The 18,527-nt window shown below is 37.5% G+C and overlaps 1 protein-coding gene across 1 annotated transcript in view; it reads left to right on the top strand.

Annotated features, from left to right (window-relative positions):
- LOC128648364 (B-cell differentiation antigen CD72) overlaps nt 1-18,527 on the top strand; it is a 318,955-nt gene that overhangs the window by 53,460 nt on the left and 246,968 nt on the right. The gene's annotated exons all lie outside the window — the stretch shown is intronic.

Raw genomic sequence — 18,527 nt, 5'->3', positions numbered from 1 at the left:
TTTAGTTAGGTTTTTTTTATTTTGTGGGTTGGGGGTTTGTAACATTAGGGAGTGTTTGTTTTTATTTTGTGGGTTGGGGGTTTGTAACATTAGGGAGTGTTTGTTTTTATTTTGTAGCAAAATAAGTGATTTCTTTAAGGCAATGCCATACAAAAGGCCCTTTTAAGGGATATTGGTAGTTTATTATAGATTAGGGTTCTTTTATTTTGGGATGATTTTTTTTTTTTTTAAACAGGGTATTAGAATAGGAATCATTTTTATTATTTTGTATAATTCGTTTGTTATTTTGTGTAATGTTTTTTTTTCTTTAATGGGTGGGTTTTTTTTTAGAACAGCCATTTTTTTTATTTGTAATGGGCAGCAAAAGAGCTGAATGCCCTTTTAATGGCAATGCCCGTACAAATATCCTTTTCAGGGCAATGGGTAGATTAGGTTTTACTTTATTTTTATTTTGTGGGTTTGGGGGGTGGGGGTTTGTATACTGTTAGGGGGGTGTTTGTTTTTCTTTTGTAGAAAAAGAGCTGATTTCTTTAGGGCAATGCCCTACAAAAGGCCCTTTTAAGGGCACTTGGTAGTCTATTATAGATTAGGGTTTTTATTTTGGGGGTATTAGAATAGGAATACTTTTTATTGGATAATTTAGTTTGTTATTTTGTGTAATGGTAGTTTTTTTATTTTTGTAATGTGAGTTGTTTTTTTTTGTAATTTTAGGTTTTAGTGTAAGGCAGCTTAGGTTTTATTTTTATTTCACAGGTAGGTTTGTATTTATTTTAACTAGGTAGTTAGTAAATAGTTAATAACTATTTACTAACTAGTCTACCTAGTTAAAATAAATACAAACTTACCTGTGAAAAAAAAACTAACAGCTAGATTACAAGTTATTTGCACTACAGGGTTTTTAACGAATGCAACAAAAGTTGCGTTATTTAACCCTCCATAGGGCTTCCATTACATGTTTTCAAACAGCCGGCTTGTGCATGCGATATGGAGATTTTAAGCTCCATACCACACAAAAAACAAGTGCTGTTTTGACGTGCTCGTGCATGCTTTCCCCATAGACATTAATGGGGAGAGTGGGTTCGAAAAAAAACTAACACCTGCTATTGCGGAATGAAAAGCTCTGTAACGCAGCCCCATTGATGTCCTAGGGGAAAATAAAAGTTATGTTTAAACCTAACTGCCTAACATAAACCCTGCGTCTAAACACCCCTAATCTGCTGCCCCCGACATCACTGACACCTACCTACTGTTATTAACCCCTAATCTGCCACTCCCGATATCCCTGCCACCTAAATAAAGTTATTAACCCCTAATCTGTTGCTCCCAATATTGCCACCACTATACTAAAGTTATTAACCCCTATTCTGCCGCACCCCAATATCGCTGCCACTATATTAAAGTTATTAACCCCTATTCCACCACTCCCCGACATCGCCATTTTGCTACAAAATAAAAGCAAACACTCCCTAATGTTACAAACCCCCACCCCCAACCAACAAAATAAAAAAAAAACTAACTAAAAAAAACTAATCTACCCATTGCCATGAAAAGGACATTTGTATGGGCATTGCCCTTAAAGGGCATTCAGATCTTTTACTGCCCTTAAAATGGCATTCAGCTCTTTTAGAATTTCCCAATAGCCCTAATCTTTAAAAAAAAAAAACACCCTAAAAAAACTTAAAAAAAAAAAACTAACACTAACCAGTCCGGCTTGAAAGATCTTCATCCCAGCGGCTCCATCTTCATCCATCGAGGGACCGGCATCTTCTTCATCCCTGCGGAGGCGGAGCGGTCGATGCATGGAGGCAGAGGTCCAGGTAAAGGTACAAGGTGGAGGTCTAAGGTGGAAGTCCAGGCGGAGGTCCAAGGTGGAGGTCCAGGCGGAGGTCCATCGTTCCGACGTGGAGGTCCTCTTCATGTGATTATCCGCCGTACACTGAGGATTCAAATGCAAGGTACCCTTTTTATACGGGGAGTACCATTGCATTCCTATTGGCTGAAAAATTTAAATCAGCTTGGCTGGCAGGCTTACATGTTTCGGCTTAACGCCGTAATCATAGCCGAAGCGTTAAGCCGAAAAGCGTAAGCCTGCCAGCCCAGAGGTGTCCCTGCCTCTCTCAGTCATTTGACCACCTGTTTTTATGATGGAAGCCTAATAAATGTTATGTTTTATTTATTTTTGCTAACGCTCTACTTTTTCTTTTTTGGGACACATGAAGAGGTCCTTTTCATGTGATCATCCGCCGCACAATGAGGATTCAAATGCAAGGTACCCCTTTTATACGGGGGGTACCATTGCATTCATATTGGCTGAAAAATTTAAATCAGCCAATAGGAATTAGAGCTGTTAAAATTCTATTAGATGATTTGAACAACTAATAGGATTTTAGCAGCTCTTTTCTTATTGGCAGATTCAAATTTTTCAGCCATAGGAATGCAAGGGATTATATTTTGAAATGGCTCCCTTGCATTGAAGATTCAGTGTACGGCGGTGACTATATGAAGAGGATGCTTTGCGCCAGATGTCTTCAGGATGGACCCACTCTGACGGGATCAAGATAGAAGATGCTGGGGGGTAGTTATCAAGCCGTCAACCTCAAATACGCTGGAATTCCGCAGCGTATTTGTGGCGAGGCTGATTCGCCTTAGTTATCAAAGGCTCGAGACCGGCAAAAGTAGAATTTTGTGACGTAAGCATCGATCCGCCGGACTCAGTCTGACACAAATCGATTCTTACGTCACTCCAGATGTTCCGCACACAAGTGCGGCACATTCTCACTACTTTTGCTAGCTATCAAAAAACTAGCAGGTACGCTCGGCACTTTTACGGCCCAGCGTACCTGGTTTTCAATCCGCCACCCCTGGAGGCGGCGGATCCCATAGGAATCAATGGGAGTCTGACCATAGCGAAAGTACAAGTTCGCTGCTGACAGACATCCCATTGATTTCTATGGGAGCTGTCTACACCTAACACCCTAACATGTACCCCGAGTCTAAACACCACTAATCTGACCCCCCCTACACCGCCGCAACTAAATAAAGTTATTACCCCCTAAACCGCCGCTCCCGGAGCCCACCGCAAGCTACTCTATACATATTAACCCCTAAACCGCCGCTCCCGGAGCCCACCGCAACTATAATAAATGTATTAACCCCTAAACCGCCGCTTCCTGAACCCGCCGCAACCTATATTAAATGTATTAACCCCTATCCTGCCCCCCCTACACCGTCGCCACCTATAATAAATTTATTAACCCCTAATCTGCCCCCCCTACACCGTCGCCACCTATAATAAATGTATTAACCCCTATCCTGCCCCCCACTACGCCGCCGCCACTGTAATAAAATTATTAACCCCTAACCTAAGTCTAACCCTAACCCTAACGCCCCCCTAACTTAAATATTAATTAAATAAATCTAAATAAATTAACTCTTATTAACTAAATGAATCCTATTTAAAACTAAATACTTACCTTTAAAATAAACCCTAATATAGCTACAATATAAATAATAATTATATTCTAGCTATCTTAGGATTTATATTTATTTTACAGGTAACTTTGTATTTATTTTAGCTAGTTAGAATAGTTATTAAATAGTTATTAACTATTTAATAACTACCTATCTAAAAGAAATACAAAATTACATGTAAAATAAATCCTAACTTAAGTTACAATTAAACCTAATACTACACTATCATTAAATTAACTAAATAAACTACCTACAAATAACTACAATTAAATACAATTACATAAACTAACTAAAGTACAAAAAATAAAAAAAGCTAAGTTACAAAAAATAAAAAATTAAGTTACAAACATGTTAAAAATATTATAACAATTTTAAGCTACTTACACCTAATCTAAGCCCCCTAATAAAATAACAAACCCCCCCAAAATAAAAAAAATCCCTACCCTATTCTAAATTAAATAAATTTCAAAGCTCTTTTACCTTACCAGCCCTTAAAAGGGCCATTTGTGGGGGCATGCCCCAAAAAGTTCAGCTCTTTTGCCTGTAAAAGAAAAATACAACCCCCCCCAACATTAAAACCCTCCACCCACATACCCCTAATCTAACCCAAACCCCCCTTACAAAAACCTAACACTAATCCCCTGAAGATCATCCTACCTTGAGTCGTCTTCACTCAGCCGAGCCACCGATGGAACTGAAGAGGACATCCGGAGCGGAAGAAGTTAATCCTCCAAGCGGCGCTGAAGAAATCTTCCATCCGATGAAGTCATCATCCAGGCGGCGCTGAAGAAGTCTTCGATTCGGCCGATGTCATCTTCAAAGAGGCGCTGAAGAGGTCTTCTATCCGGGCGAAGTCATCTTCCAAGCCGGGTCTTGAATCTTCCTTCCGCCGACGCGGAACCACCTTCTTCACCGACGGACTACGACGAATGACGGCTCCTTTAAGGGACGTCATCCAAGATGGCGTCCCCTCAATTCCGATTGGCTGATAGGATTCTATCAGCCAATCGGAATTAAGGTAGGAAAAATCTGATTGGCTGATGGAATCAGCCAATCAGATTGAGCTCGCATTCTATTGGCTGTTCCGATCAGCCAATAGAATGCGAGCTCAATCTGATTGGCTGATTGGATCAGCCAATCGGATTGAACTTGAATCTGATTGGCTGATTCCATCAGCCAATCAGATTTTCCTACCTTAATTCCGATTGGCTGATAGAATCCTATCAGCCAATCGGAATTGAGGGGACGCCATCTTGGATGACGTCCCTTAAAGGAGCCGTCATTCGTCGTAGTCCGTCGGTGAAGAAGGTGGTTCCGCGTCGGCGGAAGGAAGATTCAAGACCCGGCTTGGAAGATGACTTCGCCCGGATAGAAGACCTCTTCAGCGCCTCTTTGAAGATGACATCGGCCGGATCGAAGACTTCTTCAGCGCCGCTTGGAGGATTAACTTCTTCCGCTCCGGATGTCCTCTTCAGTTCCATCGGTGGCTCGGCTGAGTGAAGACGACTCAAGGTAGGATGATCTTCAGGGGATTAGTGTTAGGTTTTTGTAAGGGGGGTTTGGGTTAGATTAGGGGTATGTGGGTGGTGGGTTTTAATGTTGGGGGGGTTGTATTTTTCTTTTACAGGCAAAAGAGCTGAACTTTTTGGGGCATGCCCCCACAAATGGCCCTTTTAAGGGCTGGTAAGGTAAAAGAGCTTTGAAATTTATTTAATTTAGAATAGGGTAGGGATTTTTTTTATTTTGGGGGGGGTTTGTTATTTTATTAGGGGGCTTAGATTAGGTGTAAGTAGCTTAAAATTGTTGTAATATTTTTAACATGTTTGTAACTTAATTTTTTATTTTTTGTAACTTAGCTTTTTTTATTTTTTGTACTTTAGTTAGTTTATGTAATTGTATTTAATTGTAGTTATTTGTAGGTAGTTTATTTAGTTAATTTAATGATAGTGTAGTATTAGGTTTAATTGTAACTTAAGTTAGGATTTATTTTACATGTAATTTTGTATTTCTTTTAGATAGGTAGTTATTAAATAGTTAATAACTATTTAATAACTATTCTAACTAGCTAAAATAAATACAAAGTTACCTGTAAAATAAATATAAATCCTAAGATAGCTATAATATAATTATTAATTACATTGTAGCTATCTTAGGGTTTATTTTACAGGCAAGTATTTATTTTTAAATAGGAATAATTTATTAAAGTATAGTGTAGTGTTAGGTGTAATTGTAACTTAGGTTAGGATTTATTTTACAGGTAAATTTCAGTTTATTTTAGCTAGGTAAGCTATTAAATAGTTAATAACTATTTAATAGTTATTGTACATGGTTAAAATAAATTGAAAGGTACCTGTAAAATAAAAATAAATCGTATAGATAGGGTAATTTGAACAATCTAACTCACTCCAGATATAGCCTCCTTCACTAGTGTAGTCTTCTCACAAGTGACTACACCTAAAGTTTTTGAAAAAAAGAAATTATAGTGGGGTAGGAAGGGGCGCTGAACCGCAATCTGGAAATGTATATAACTTAAGACCTTTGCATTAATTTATATTTAGTTGGGGTAGAGAATACCAATATTAAATCTTATATGAGGTGTGATGGTAAAATAAAATAAAATAATATAATTTAATAATCTTCTATCTTTTAGTTGGGGTAAAGAATACCAATAATAAGTTCAAGGTGTGATGATAAAATAAATTAGTTTAATAATCTTCTATCTTTTCAGTGGTAATATAATGTGTGCTGCGTGGAAAGCTGCTTAGTGAAAGTGTTAATGAAAGTTAAAACATGCTCATTTCTCCTTGTTTGTGTGAGGTTAAAAAAAAAAAAAAAAAAATTAAATTGTGAGAGTAAATAGGTGTGAAATTAGTGTTAGAGCAGTAAGTTTAAAGTGACTCTATGTCACCAAGTAGATCTTCTGTGTATATAGTATACGTGCAGTATGGATGATAATTGTTGTAGTGAAAAGTAGGGGTGCAAAAAAAAAAATATATATATATTTAAATATATTTGTGATTAAATTAGTACTGGGAACTAGGGATCCTCACAAGTTTTAGATTTTAGGTAGAAAATATGGATCCTAATTAAAAATGAGAAAACAGGGATAGTATGCAGATTAGTGTTATAATGTTAATTTATTAAGTAAGTTCATACTAAGAAATAAAAATTTCTTACATACATTAATAGCAATAAAATATTAAACAGTAATGTTCTAAAAATTAGATTCTAAAAACTTAATAACACCGGTGTTATAAATGCATTAAAAACTACAATTCTAATTTAAAACTACAATTCTGATAGAAAAGACTCCAATAGCTGCTAATATGTTAGATGATGGGCATATAATAAACTAGTAGAGGCATAAGTTGATACAGTAACAATAAACCACTATAAATTGATAAGAGGAGTAAGTTTTCAAACACTAGTATGAATTCATATTGAAAACAATGATAAGCCTTTTCTGTGTTGGTAGTATGTAACAGGTGTTTCAAAGTGGTGTGTGTCTTATTAAACACAGTGTTGCAAGCTTTAATTAGAGGGCTTTTCCTAGCAGGTGTTTACCCACAGTCTTTCCTTTTTTTGTAGTTCCTTTAAAAGTTTCCAATTAGAGATGTCACACAGTACCTTTATGTATAAAAAACGCTCATCCGTGTATTCTTACTTTTCCTGTCAGTGTTTGATATATCAGCTGTCCGGTTCGGCAATAGAGTCACGTGGGTTCTTTGTGACTAATCAGAGGTTCTCCTTGTTTAAATTAAGTGCGCGCACTTCATTCCTTTTAAATATTTTTCAGTATGTGGCTCCTCTCGCTGTACAATAACTAACAGGGATTTCTTATTTCTAACCTCCTGTTAGAGACAATGGTCCTGGGTGCCAAGTTTGTCTGTAGCTGTAGGGCGGATCAACGCATATCGGCAACAGAGCCTTTTTCAAGATCCTGAACATCTTGAAAAAGGCTCTGTTGCCGATACGCGTTGATCCGCCCTACAGCTACAGACAAACTTGGCACCCAGGACCATTGTCTCTAACAGGAGGTTAGAAATAAGAAATCCCTGTTAGTTATTGTACAGCGAGAGGAGCCACATACTGAAAAATATTTAAAAGGAATGAAGTGCGCGCACTTAATTTAAACAAGGAGAACCTCTGATTAGTCACAAAGAACCCACGTGACTCTATTGCCGAACCGGACAGCTGATATATCAAACACTGACAGGAAAAGTAAGAATACACGGATGAGCGTTTTTTATACATAAAGGTACTGTGTGACATCTCTAATTGGAAACTTTTAAAGGAACTACAAAAAAAGGAAAGACTGTGGGTAAACACCTGCTAGGAAAAGCCCTCTAATTAAAGCTTGCAACACTGTGTTTAATAAGACACACACCACTTTGAAACACCTGTTACATACTACCAACACAGAAAAGGCTTATCATTGTTTTCAATATGAATTCATACTAGTGTTTGAAAACTTACTCCTCTTATCAATTTATAGTGGTTTATTGTTACTGTATCAACTTATGCCTCTACTAGTTTATTATATGCCCATCATCTAACATATTAGCAGCTATTGGAGTCTTTTCTATCAGAATTGTAGTTTTAAATTAGAATTGTAGTTTTTAATGCATTTATAACACCGGTGTTATTAAGTTTTAAGAATCTAATTTTTAGAACATTACTGTTTAATATTTTATTGCTATTAATGTATGTAAGAAATTTTTATTTCTTAGTATGAACTTACTTAATAAATTAACATTATAACACTAATCTGCATACTATCCCTGTTTTCTCATTTTTAATTAGGATCCATATTTTCTACCTAAAATCTAAAACTTGTGAGGATCCCTAGTTCCCAGTACTAATTTAATCACAAATATATTTAAATATATATATATTTTTTTTTTTTTTGCACCCCTACTTTTCACTACAACAATTATCATCCATACTGCACGTATACTATATACACAGAAGATCTACTTGGTGACATAGAGTCACTTTAAACTTACTGCTCTAACACTAATTTCACACCTATTTACTCTCACAATTTAATTTTTTTTTTTTTTTTTTTTAACCTCACACAAACAAGGAGAAATGAGCATGTTTTAACTTTCATTAACACTTTCACTAAGCAGCTTTCCACGCAGCACACATTATATTACCACTGAAAAGATAGAAGATTATTAAACTAATTTATTTTATCATCACACCTTGAACTTATTATTGGTATTCTTTACCCCAACTAAAAGATAGAAGATTATTAAATTATATTATTTTATTTTATTTTACCATCACACCTCATATAAGATTTAATATTGGTATTCTCTACCCCAACTAAATATAAATTAATGCAAAGGTCTTAAGTTATATACATTTCCAGATTGCGGTTCAGCGCCCCTTCCTACCCCACTATAATTTCTTTTTTTCAAATAAAAATAAATCCTAAGATAGCTAGAATATAATTATTATTTATATTGTAGCTATATTAGGGTTTATTTTATAAGTAAGTATTTAGTTTTAAATAGGATTCATTTAGTTAATAAGAGTTAATTTATTTAGATTTATTTAATTAATATTTAAGTTAGGGGGGCGTTATGGTTAGGGTTAGACTTAGGTTTAGGGGTTAATCATTTTATTACAGTGGCGGCGGCGTAGTGAGGGGCAGGATAGGGGTTAATAAATTTATTATAGGTGGCGACGGTGTAGGGGGGGCAGGATAGGGGTTAATAGGTTTAATATAGGTTGCGGCGGGTTCATGGAGCGGCGGTTTAGGGGTTAAACTATTTATTTAGTTGCGGAGAGGTGCGGGATCAGCAGGATAGGGGTTAATAATTTTATAATAGAGGGCGACGGTATAGGGGGGGGCAGGTTAGGGGTTACTAGGTATAATGTAGGTGGCAGCGGTGTCCGGGAGCGGCGGTTTAGGGGTTAATACATTTATAAGACTTGCGGCAGGGTCTAGGAGCGGCGGTTTAGGGTTTAGTAACTTTATTTAGTTGCGGGGGCCTCCGGGGGCGCCGGTATAGGGGGTAGAACAGTGCAGTTTAGTGTGAGTGCTTAGTGACAGGCTAGCAATAAAGCTGGGAAAAAGCCGAAGGGCAGCGAGATCGGATGAGTGATAACTGTCACAGTCCGCTGCTCATCGCCCCGCGGCTTTTTGACAGCTTTATTTGATAACTTAGGCGTATTTTTTAAGGTCCGCGGCGGCGAAGGTAGGCGAGCTTAGGCGGACGTATTGGGCCGGCGAAGCCAGAAAAGTAGACGGCTTGATAACTACCCCCCGCTGCCAGGATGAAGATTGAAGAGGCTGCCTGGATGAAGACTTCTCGCCGTCTGGACTTCACCACTGGGATGAAGATTGTTCAAGCTGGACTTCAAAAACTGTAAGTGGATCGTCGGGGGATAGTGTTAGGTTTTTTTTAAGGTTTTTTTGGGTGAGTTTTTATTTTAGATTAGGGTTTGGGCAGCAAAAGAGCTAAATGCCCTTTTCAAGGCAATGTCCATGCAAATGCCCTTTTCAGTGCAATGGCTAGCTTAGGTTTTTATAGAATTGGTTTTTTTATTTCGGGGGGTTGGTTGGGTGGTGGGTTTTACTGTTGGGGGGGTCTTTGTATTTTTTTTTTGGTAAAAGAGCTGATATCTTTGGGGCAATGCCCCACAAAAGGTTTAAGGGCTATTTGTAGTTTATTGTAGGCTAGGTTTTTTTTTTTTTGGGGGGGGTTGATTTTTTATTTTGATAGGGCTATTATATTAGGTGTAATTCTTTTTTATTTTGGATAATTTAGTTTGTTATTTTTCGTAATTTAGTGTTTGTTATTTCTTGCAATTTAGTCTTTTTTATTTTTTGTAATTAGATGCTTTGTAATTTTTAGAGTAGTGTTAGGATTTTTTTAATGTGTATTTCAGTTTTTTTAATTGGTAGTTAGTTTAATTTTAGTTTAATAGTTATATTAGTTTAATTATTCGTTTAAACTTAGTTCTTTTAATTTGACAGCTAAGTTTTAATTTAATTTATGCTAGGGAAATTGTAATTTTAATATAAAGTTAGGGGGGCATTAAGTTAGGGGTTACTAGTTTAATTTAGTTTATTGTGATGTGGGGGGCTTACAGTTTAGGGGTTAATAGTTTAATTTGGTATATTTTGTTGTGGGGGGCTTGCGGTTTAGGGGTAAATAGATTTATTATAGTGGCAGCGGTGAAGGGCTTAATAACTTTAGTACAGTGGGGGCAATGTGGATGGACGGCAGTTTAAGGGTTAATACTATTTAAATAGTGTTTGCGATGTGGGAGGGTAGCAGTTTAGGAGTTAATAACTTTATTATAGTGGTGACTATGTCGGGGATTGGCGGAATAGGTGTTAATAAAACATTTTAGTAATGGCGATGCCGGGAGCTGCAGATTAGGGGTTAATAACTTTAATATAGTATTTGCAATGTGGAAGGGCTTTGGTTTAGGGGTTAATAGGTAGTTTATGGGTGTTAGTGTACTTTAGCAAGAACAGTTTGGGAAGGACCACAGTAGGGGTTCAAATTAGCACTTTTTCCTAAATATGAAGTCAATATAAAAAGATAAACTTTATTATTAGTCAAATTAAAATAAGAGAAAAACTTCTCCTAAGGGTATACCAAAAGAAGCCAAATATTTAATAAACTACCATGTTATGACACCCCCCTGTTTCCTGGCCGATAACAGCTGCTGTCGGCATCAGGTGTCAAGGGTGACAAACATGTAAAGTTAATAGTGCACAGATAATGCACAAGTAGCACAAACGCATTTCGGGCATGTCTGTGGCCTTTGTCAATGTGAATTCTAGAACAAACCGAAGCCCGAGTGCCACCCCTTTAAATACCGTATGTATGGCTAATCACCTTCCAATCATAATGCTGGATTCTGTTAACACCCCCCAATGGGCCAATCTATGCCGTCCTTTGTGGAGCAAAGGCGTGTGCTTAAGCAGTCCGCTGATTGGGTATCGGCTGACTGTGTCACATAAGGAGGGGAGGTGCCAGCCGGACCTGTGGGGATCAAAGTAAACAATGCCGATTTCATGTGGTTCATTGACCACATTATCAGCTAGTCGCAAAGTGTCCAAAATTGAACATCGGCTAAATCTGTAACTGATCCACAGGGTCTGGTGCATTAAAAACCTGCTCATGGCCTTGCGAGTCTGAGATATATTGTCAGTGTCACAATTGAATTAGCAAAGTATAAATAGAAAATTTATGGTGTATCAGTTGAAACGTATAAGTGTAACCCCATACGATTCTAGCTGATAACGCCAGAGGTTATAATGTATTAACCGCGTGTAATTTCCCTACAGGATTTCAATACAACACTAGGTAAATTGACGTTAGGTAGATTGACATTATATAGCCCCTCACAAGCGTTGACCCTATATATTGAAGGCAGAACACAGATATATTCAGGTGATAAGCCGTTCAGGTATTTGGGCAGCATGATTGAATGGAAACTGTAAAAGTATAAATAGTAACATGCCAATAATGAGCTGACTATGATTATCCTTTAACATGGTGAATATGGAGCTAATGTGTATCAGCACTCTATGTTAAAACTCACATAGTATGGGTCACCAGTGCATTATTGTGATGATACTTAGACATGTTATGCTATGATACATCACCATGAAATCACGATATATGTTTTAAGGGATTATCTAGTCCAGAGTTAAATGCTGCGATAATACTTGCAGTAAAGCAAGGATATCATACCCAAATAAACAGATGAGCAGGTAATACCTGAACGGCTTATCACCTGAATATATGTGTTCTGCCTTCTATATATAGGCATCTATTTATCAACCCGTCAACTGTGCTGCATTCGCACCAATACACTCACCTAAGATCACCTAACATCGCTGAAGCGGACCTGAATACGTTCTCCATATTTAACAAAAAAGCTGTCAAAAGCCGCGCACCAAGTACAGGGTGATGAGCAGCGGACTGTTGATAACTAATAGTCATCGATCTCGCTGCTCTTCAGCTTTTTCACAGCTTTATTTGTATATTGTCACTAAGCAGCCACACTATACTAAACTGTTTAACCCCTAAACCGCCGCTCCCGGAGCCCACCACCACTCAAATAAATTTATTAACCCCTAAACCGCCGCCCCCGGACCCCGCCACAATGAAATAAACTGTTTAACCCCTAAACTGCCACTCCTGGAGCCCACTGCCACCTACGTTATACTTATTAACCCCTAATCTGCCGCCCCCTACACCGCCGCCACTATTCTAAATGTATTAAACCCTAAACCTAAGTCTAACCCACTAACCCTAACACCCCCTAACTTAAATATTATTTAAATATATCTAAATAAAAATGAATATGATTAACTAAATTATTCCTATTTAAAACTAAATACTTACCTATAAAATAAACCCTAAGCTAGCTACAATATTACTAATAGTTACATTGTAGCTAGCTTAGGGTTTATTTTTATTTTACAGGCAAGTTTGTATTTATTATAACTAGGTAGAATAGTTAGTAAATAGTTATTAACTATTTAATAACTACCTAGACAAAATAAATACAAAAGTACCTGTAAAATAAAACCTAACCTAAGTTACAATTACACCTAACACTACACTATAATTAAATAAATTAAATAAATTAAATACAATTAATTACAATTAAATAAAATTATCTAAAGTACAAAAATAACAAAACACTAAATTACAGAAAATTATAAAATAATACAAGATTTTTAAACTAATTACACCTAATCTAATCCCCCTAACAAAATAAAAAAGCCCCCCAAAATAAAAAAGCCCTACCCTACACTAAATTGCAAATTGCCCTTAAAAGGGCCTTTTGTGGGGCATTGCTCCAAAGTAATCAGCTCTTTTACCTGAAAAAAAGTACAAATCCCACCCCCCCAACATTAAAACCCACCACCCACACAATTAACCCTACTCTAAACCCCACCCAATCCCCCCTTAAAAAACACTAATACTAACCCCTTGAAGATCACCTTACCGGGAGATGTCTTCACCCAACCGGACCGAAGTCCTCAACGAAACCGGGACACGTCTTCATCCAAGACGGCCAGAAGTCTTCATCCAGACGGCATCTTCTATCTTCATCCATCCGGCGCGGAGCGGGTCCATCTTCAAGACATCTGTCGTGGAGCATCCTCTTAATCCGGAGTCTTCTTACTAAATGACGGTACCTTTAAGTGATGTCATCCAAGATGGCGTCCCTTCAATTCCGATTGGCTGATAGAATTCTATCAGCCAATCGGAATTAAGGAAGAAAAAATCCTATTGGCTGATGCAATCAGCCAATAGGATTGAACTTCAATCCTATTGGCTGATTGGAACAGCCAATAGGATTGAGCTTGCATTCTATTGGCTGTTCCAATCAAGGTAAAAGAGCTGATTAATATGGGGCAATGCCCAGCAAAAGGCCCTTTTAAGGGCTATTTGTAATTTAGTGTAGGGTAGGGCTTTTTTATATTGGGGGGGGGGGGCTTTTTTATTTTGTTAGGGGGGATTAGATTAGGTGTAATTAGTTTAAAAATCTTGTAATTTGTTTATTATTTTCTGTAATTTAGTGTTTGTTTTTTGTACTTTAGATAATTTTATTTAATTGTAATTAATTGTATTTAATTTATTTAATTGTTTTAATTGTAGTGTAGTGTTAGGTATAATTGTAACTTAGGTTAGGTTTTATTTTACAGGTACTTTTGTATTTATTTTATCTAGGTAGTTATTAAATAGTTAATAACTATTTAATAACTATTCTACCTAGTTATAATAAATACACACGTGCCTGTAAAATAAAAATAAAGCCTAAGCTAGCTATGTAACTATTAGTTATATTGTAGCTATCTTACGCCTAGATTTGGAGTTTGGCGTTAGCCGTCAAAACCAGCGTTAGAGGCTCCCAACGCTGGTTTTTACCGCCCGCTGGTATTTGGAGTCAGTCAGGAAAGGGTCTAACGCTCACTTTCCAGTCGCGACTTTTCCATACTGCAGATCCCCCTACGCCAATTGCGTATCCTATCTTTTCAATGGGATCTTTCTAACGCCGGTATTTAGAGTCTTGGCTGAAGTGAGCGTTAGAAATCTAACGACAAAACTCCAGCCGCAGAAAAAAACCAGGAGTTAAGAGCTTTCTGGGCTAACGCCGGTTCATAAAGCTCTTAACTCTTGTGCTCTAAAGTACACTAACACCCATAAACTACCTATGTACCCCTAAACTGAGGTCCCCTCACATCGCCGCCACTCTATTAAAAATTTTTAACCCCTAATCTGCCGACCGCACACCGCCGCCACCTACGTTATACTTATGTACCCCTAATCTGCTGCCCCTAACACCGCCAACCCCTACATAATATTTATTAACCCCTAATCTGCCCCCCCACAACGTCGCCGCCAGCTACCTACAATAATTAACCCCTAATCTGCCGACCGCACACCACCTACGTTATACTTATGTACCCCTAATCTGCTGCCCCTAACACCGCCGACCCCTACATAATATTTATTAACCCCTAATCTGCCCCCCACAACGTCGCCACCAGCTACCTACAATAATTAACCCCTAATCTGCCGACCGCACACCGCTGCCACCTACGTTATACTTATGTACTCCTAATCTGCTGCCCCTAACACCTCCGAGCCCTATATTATATTTATTAACCCCTAATCTGCCCCCCACAACGTCGCCGCCAGCTACCTACACTAATGAACCCCTAATCTGCCGACCGGACCTCACCGCTACTATAATAAAGTTATTAACCCCTAATCCGCCTCACTCCCGCCTCAATAACCCTATAAGAAATAGTATTAACCCCTAATCTGCCCTCCCTAACATCGCCGACACCTAACTTCAATTTTTAACCCCTAATCTGCCGACCGGACCTCACCGCTACTCTAATAAATGGATTAACCCCTAAAGCTAAGTCTAACCCTAACACCCCCCTAAATTAAATATAATTTAAATCTAACGAAAAAAATTAACTCTTATTAAATAAATTATTCCTATTTAAAGCTAAATACTTACCTGTAAAATAAACCCTAATATAACTACAATATAAATAATAATTACATTGTAGCTATTTTAGGATTAATATTTATTTTACAGGCAACTTTGTATTTATTTTAACCAGGTACAATAGTTATTAAATAGTTAATAACTATTTAATAGCTAAAATAGTTAAAATAATTACAAAATTACCTGTAAAATAAATCCTAACCTAAGTTACAATTAAACCTAACACTACACTATCAATAAATTAATTAAATACAATACCTACAAATAACTACAATTAAATAAACTAACTAAAGTACAAAAAATAAAAAAATATTTACAAACATTAGAAAAATATTACAACAATTTTAAACTAATTACACCTACTCTAAGCCCCCTAATAAAATAACAAAGCCCCCCAAAATAAAAAAATGCCCTACCCTATTCTAAATTAAAAAAGTTCAAAGCTCTTTTACCTTACCAGCCCTGAAAAGGGCCATTTGCGGGGCATGCCCCAAATAATTCAGCTCTTTTGCCTGTAAAAAAAACACATACAATACCCCCCCCCCAACATTACAACCCACCACCCACATACCCCTAATCTAACCCAAACCCCCCTTAAATAAACCTAACACTAAGCCCCTGAAGATCTTCCTACCTTATCTTCACCACGCCAGGTTCACCGATCCGTCCTCCGAAGTCTTGATCCAAGCCTCCGAAGTCTTGATCCAAGCCCAAGCGGGGGCTGAAGAGTGACGTCCATCCTCCGGCTGAAGTCTTGATCCAAGCGGCAAATGAAGAAGTCCATCTTCAGGAAGAAATCTTCATCCTATCCGGGCAGAAGAGGACATCCGGACCGGCAAACATCTTCATCCAGGCGGCATCTTCTATGTTGTTCCATTCCGATGACGAGCGGCTGAACTTGAAGACCTCCGGCGCGGATCCATCCTCTTCTTTCGACGTCCAACTGAATAATGAAGGTTCCTTTAAGGGACGTCATCCAAGATGGCGTCCCTTGAATTCCGATTGGCTGATAGGATTCTATCAGCCAATCGGAATTAAGGTAGGAAAATTCTGATTGACTGATGGAATCAGCCAATCAGATTCAAGTTCAATTCGATTGGCTGATTGGATCAGCCAATCAGATTGAGCTCGCATTCTATTGGCTGATAGTGGGAAATAAGACACTTCCCCCCCCCTCCCCCTTCTTTTGCATATGAAAAGGCCCTTTACACAAACAGGAGCAAGCTGGAAAAGGTAGCTGACGGTATTCACATAAAACTTTGGGGCTTGGTTAGGAGTCTGAAAATCAGAGCAATGTTATTTAAAAATAAGCAAAACTAAACTTTTTTTTTTAATAACTTCATGGGCTATATAAATAGATCATCTACAAAACATTTATGCAAAGAAAAAATGAGTGCATAATGTCCCTTTAAGCACACGCCTTTGCTCCACAAAGAATGGCATAGATTGGCCCATTGGGGGGTGTTAACAGAATCCAGCATTATGATTGGAAGGTAATTAGCCATACATACAGTATTTAAAGGGGTGGCACCTGGGCTTTGGTTTGTTCTTAAAATTCATATTGACAAAGGCCTCAGATACGGCCGAAACGCGTTTGTGCTAATTGTACATTATCTGTGCACTATTAACTTTACATGTTTGTCACCCTTGACACCTGATGCCGACAGCAGCTGATATCGGCCAGGAAACAAGGGGGTGTCATAACATGCTAGTTTATTAAAGGGACAGTATACTGTAAAATAGTTTTTCCCTTAATGTGTTTACAATTGCTTTTTTACCAACTGCAGAGAAAAAAATTATGAAAATTAACTTTTTAAGGTTTATTTGTGTATATTAAAGCTCTGATTTTGTGTTTTGAAGCCACAGCCTAATAAAATAGGTTAAGCTTGTAGGTATAATAAGATCTCATTACTTTATCACATTGTGCACATATACCTGCTTCTCCATCTTATATCTGTCCATAAAACAATCACCAATACTTGGAGAGAACAATGGAAAATCCACATTGTATTACCTTATCTCTGCTATATCCCACTGGGAGTGTAATTTCTTCTGCTGGCTGTGTTTACAAAGCTTATCTATAGCTTGGACCTGCGGCCACAAACTTTCAGAATAGGTGGGGATACCACATGCTAAATCAACTATTTCAAATGCCAATATAAGGGTAAAGCAGCTACTTGTAAACAATTTAATACACTCCAGCAGGTAAAGTGGATCATTGGGAACAAATTAAAGGGGAGTACATTTTTGAGTAAACTGTCCCTTTAAATATTTAGCTTCTTTTTGTATACCCTTAGGAGAAGTTTTTCTCTTATTTTAATTTGACTAATAAAGTTTTTCTTTTTATATTAACTTCATATTTAGGAAAGAGTGCTAATTTGAACCACTACTGTGGTCCTTCCCAAATTGTTCTTGCTATTGTGTTTTTTTTGGGGGTATCCCCGGACTGACCTCTGGACTCACCTATGTGAAGATGGCACCCCATGTTTGTAAAAACTGAATTAAAATATAACATTTGTTTGTGCTGCATTTGTGCTGATTTGTGCCGCAAAAAATGAACATTTGTGTCGGTTTCGGTTTAGGAGATGTTACGCATTATATTTGCTGAAACTCAGCCCACTTTGCACCCCATGTGATGCAATTTTAAAAACAAATATACTATTTGTTTGTGCTGCGTTTGTGCTGTAAATACAAACGTTTGTGCTAGTTTGGTTTGGGAGATATAGCGAATTATTTTTTATGAAACCCCGCCCACTTTGCACCCCATGTTATTCAATTTTAAAAACAAATATACCATTAGTTTGTGCTGCATTTGTGCTGATTTTCGCAACAAAAACAAATGTTTGTGCCAGTTTGGTTTCGGAGATATTGCGCATTATATTTGTTGAAACCCCACCCACTTTGCACCCCATGTTTAGGAGATATTGTGCATTATTTTTTGTAAAACCCCTCCTACTTTGCACCCCATATTATGCAATTTTAAAAACAAATATACCATTTGTTTGTGTTGCATTTGTGCTAATTTGTGCCGCAAAAATGAA

The sequence above is a fragment of the Bombina bombina genome, chromosome 2, assembly GCF_027579735.1.
Source record: "Bombina bombina isolate aBomBom1 chromosome 2, aBomBom1.pri, whole genome shotgun sequence".
NCBI lineage: Eukaryota > Metazoa > Chordata > Amphibia > Anura > Bombinatoridae > Bombina > Bombina bombina.
The sequence above is the reverse complement of the archived record's forward strand: the minus strand, read 5'-3'. Positions and strand labels throughout refer to the sequence as shown.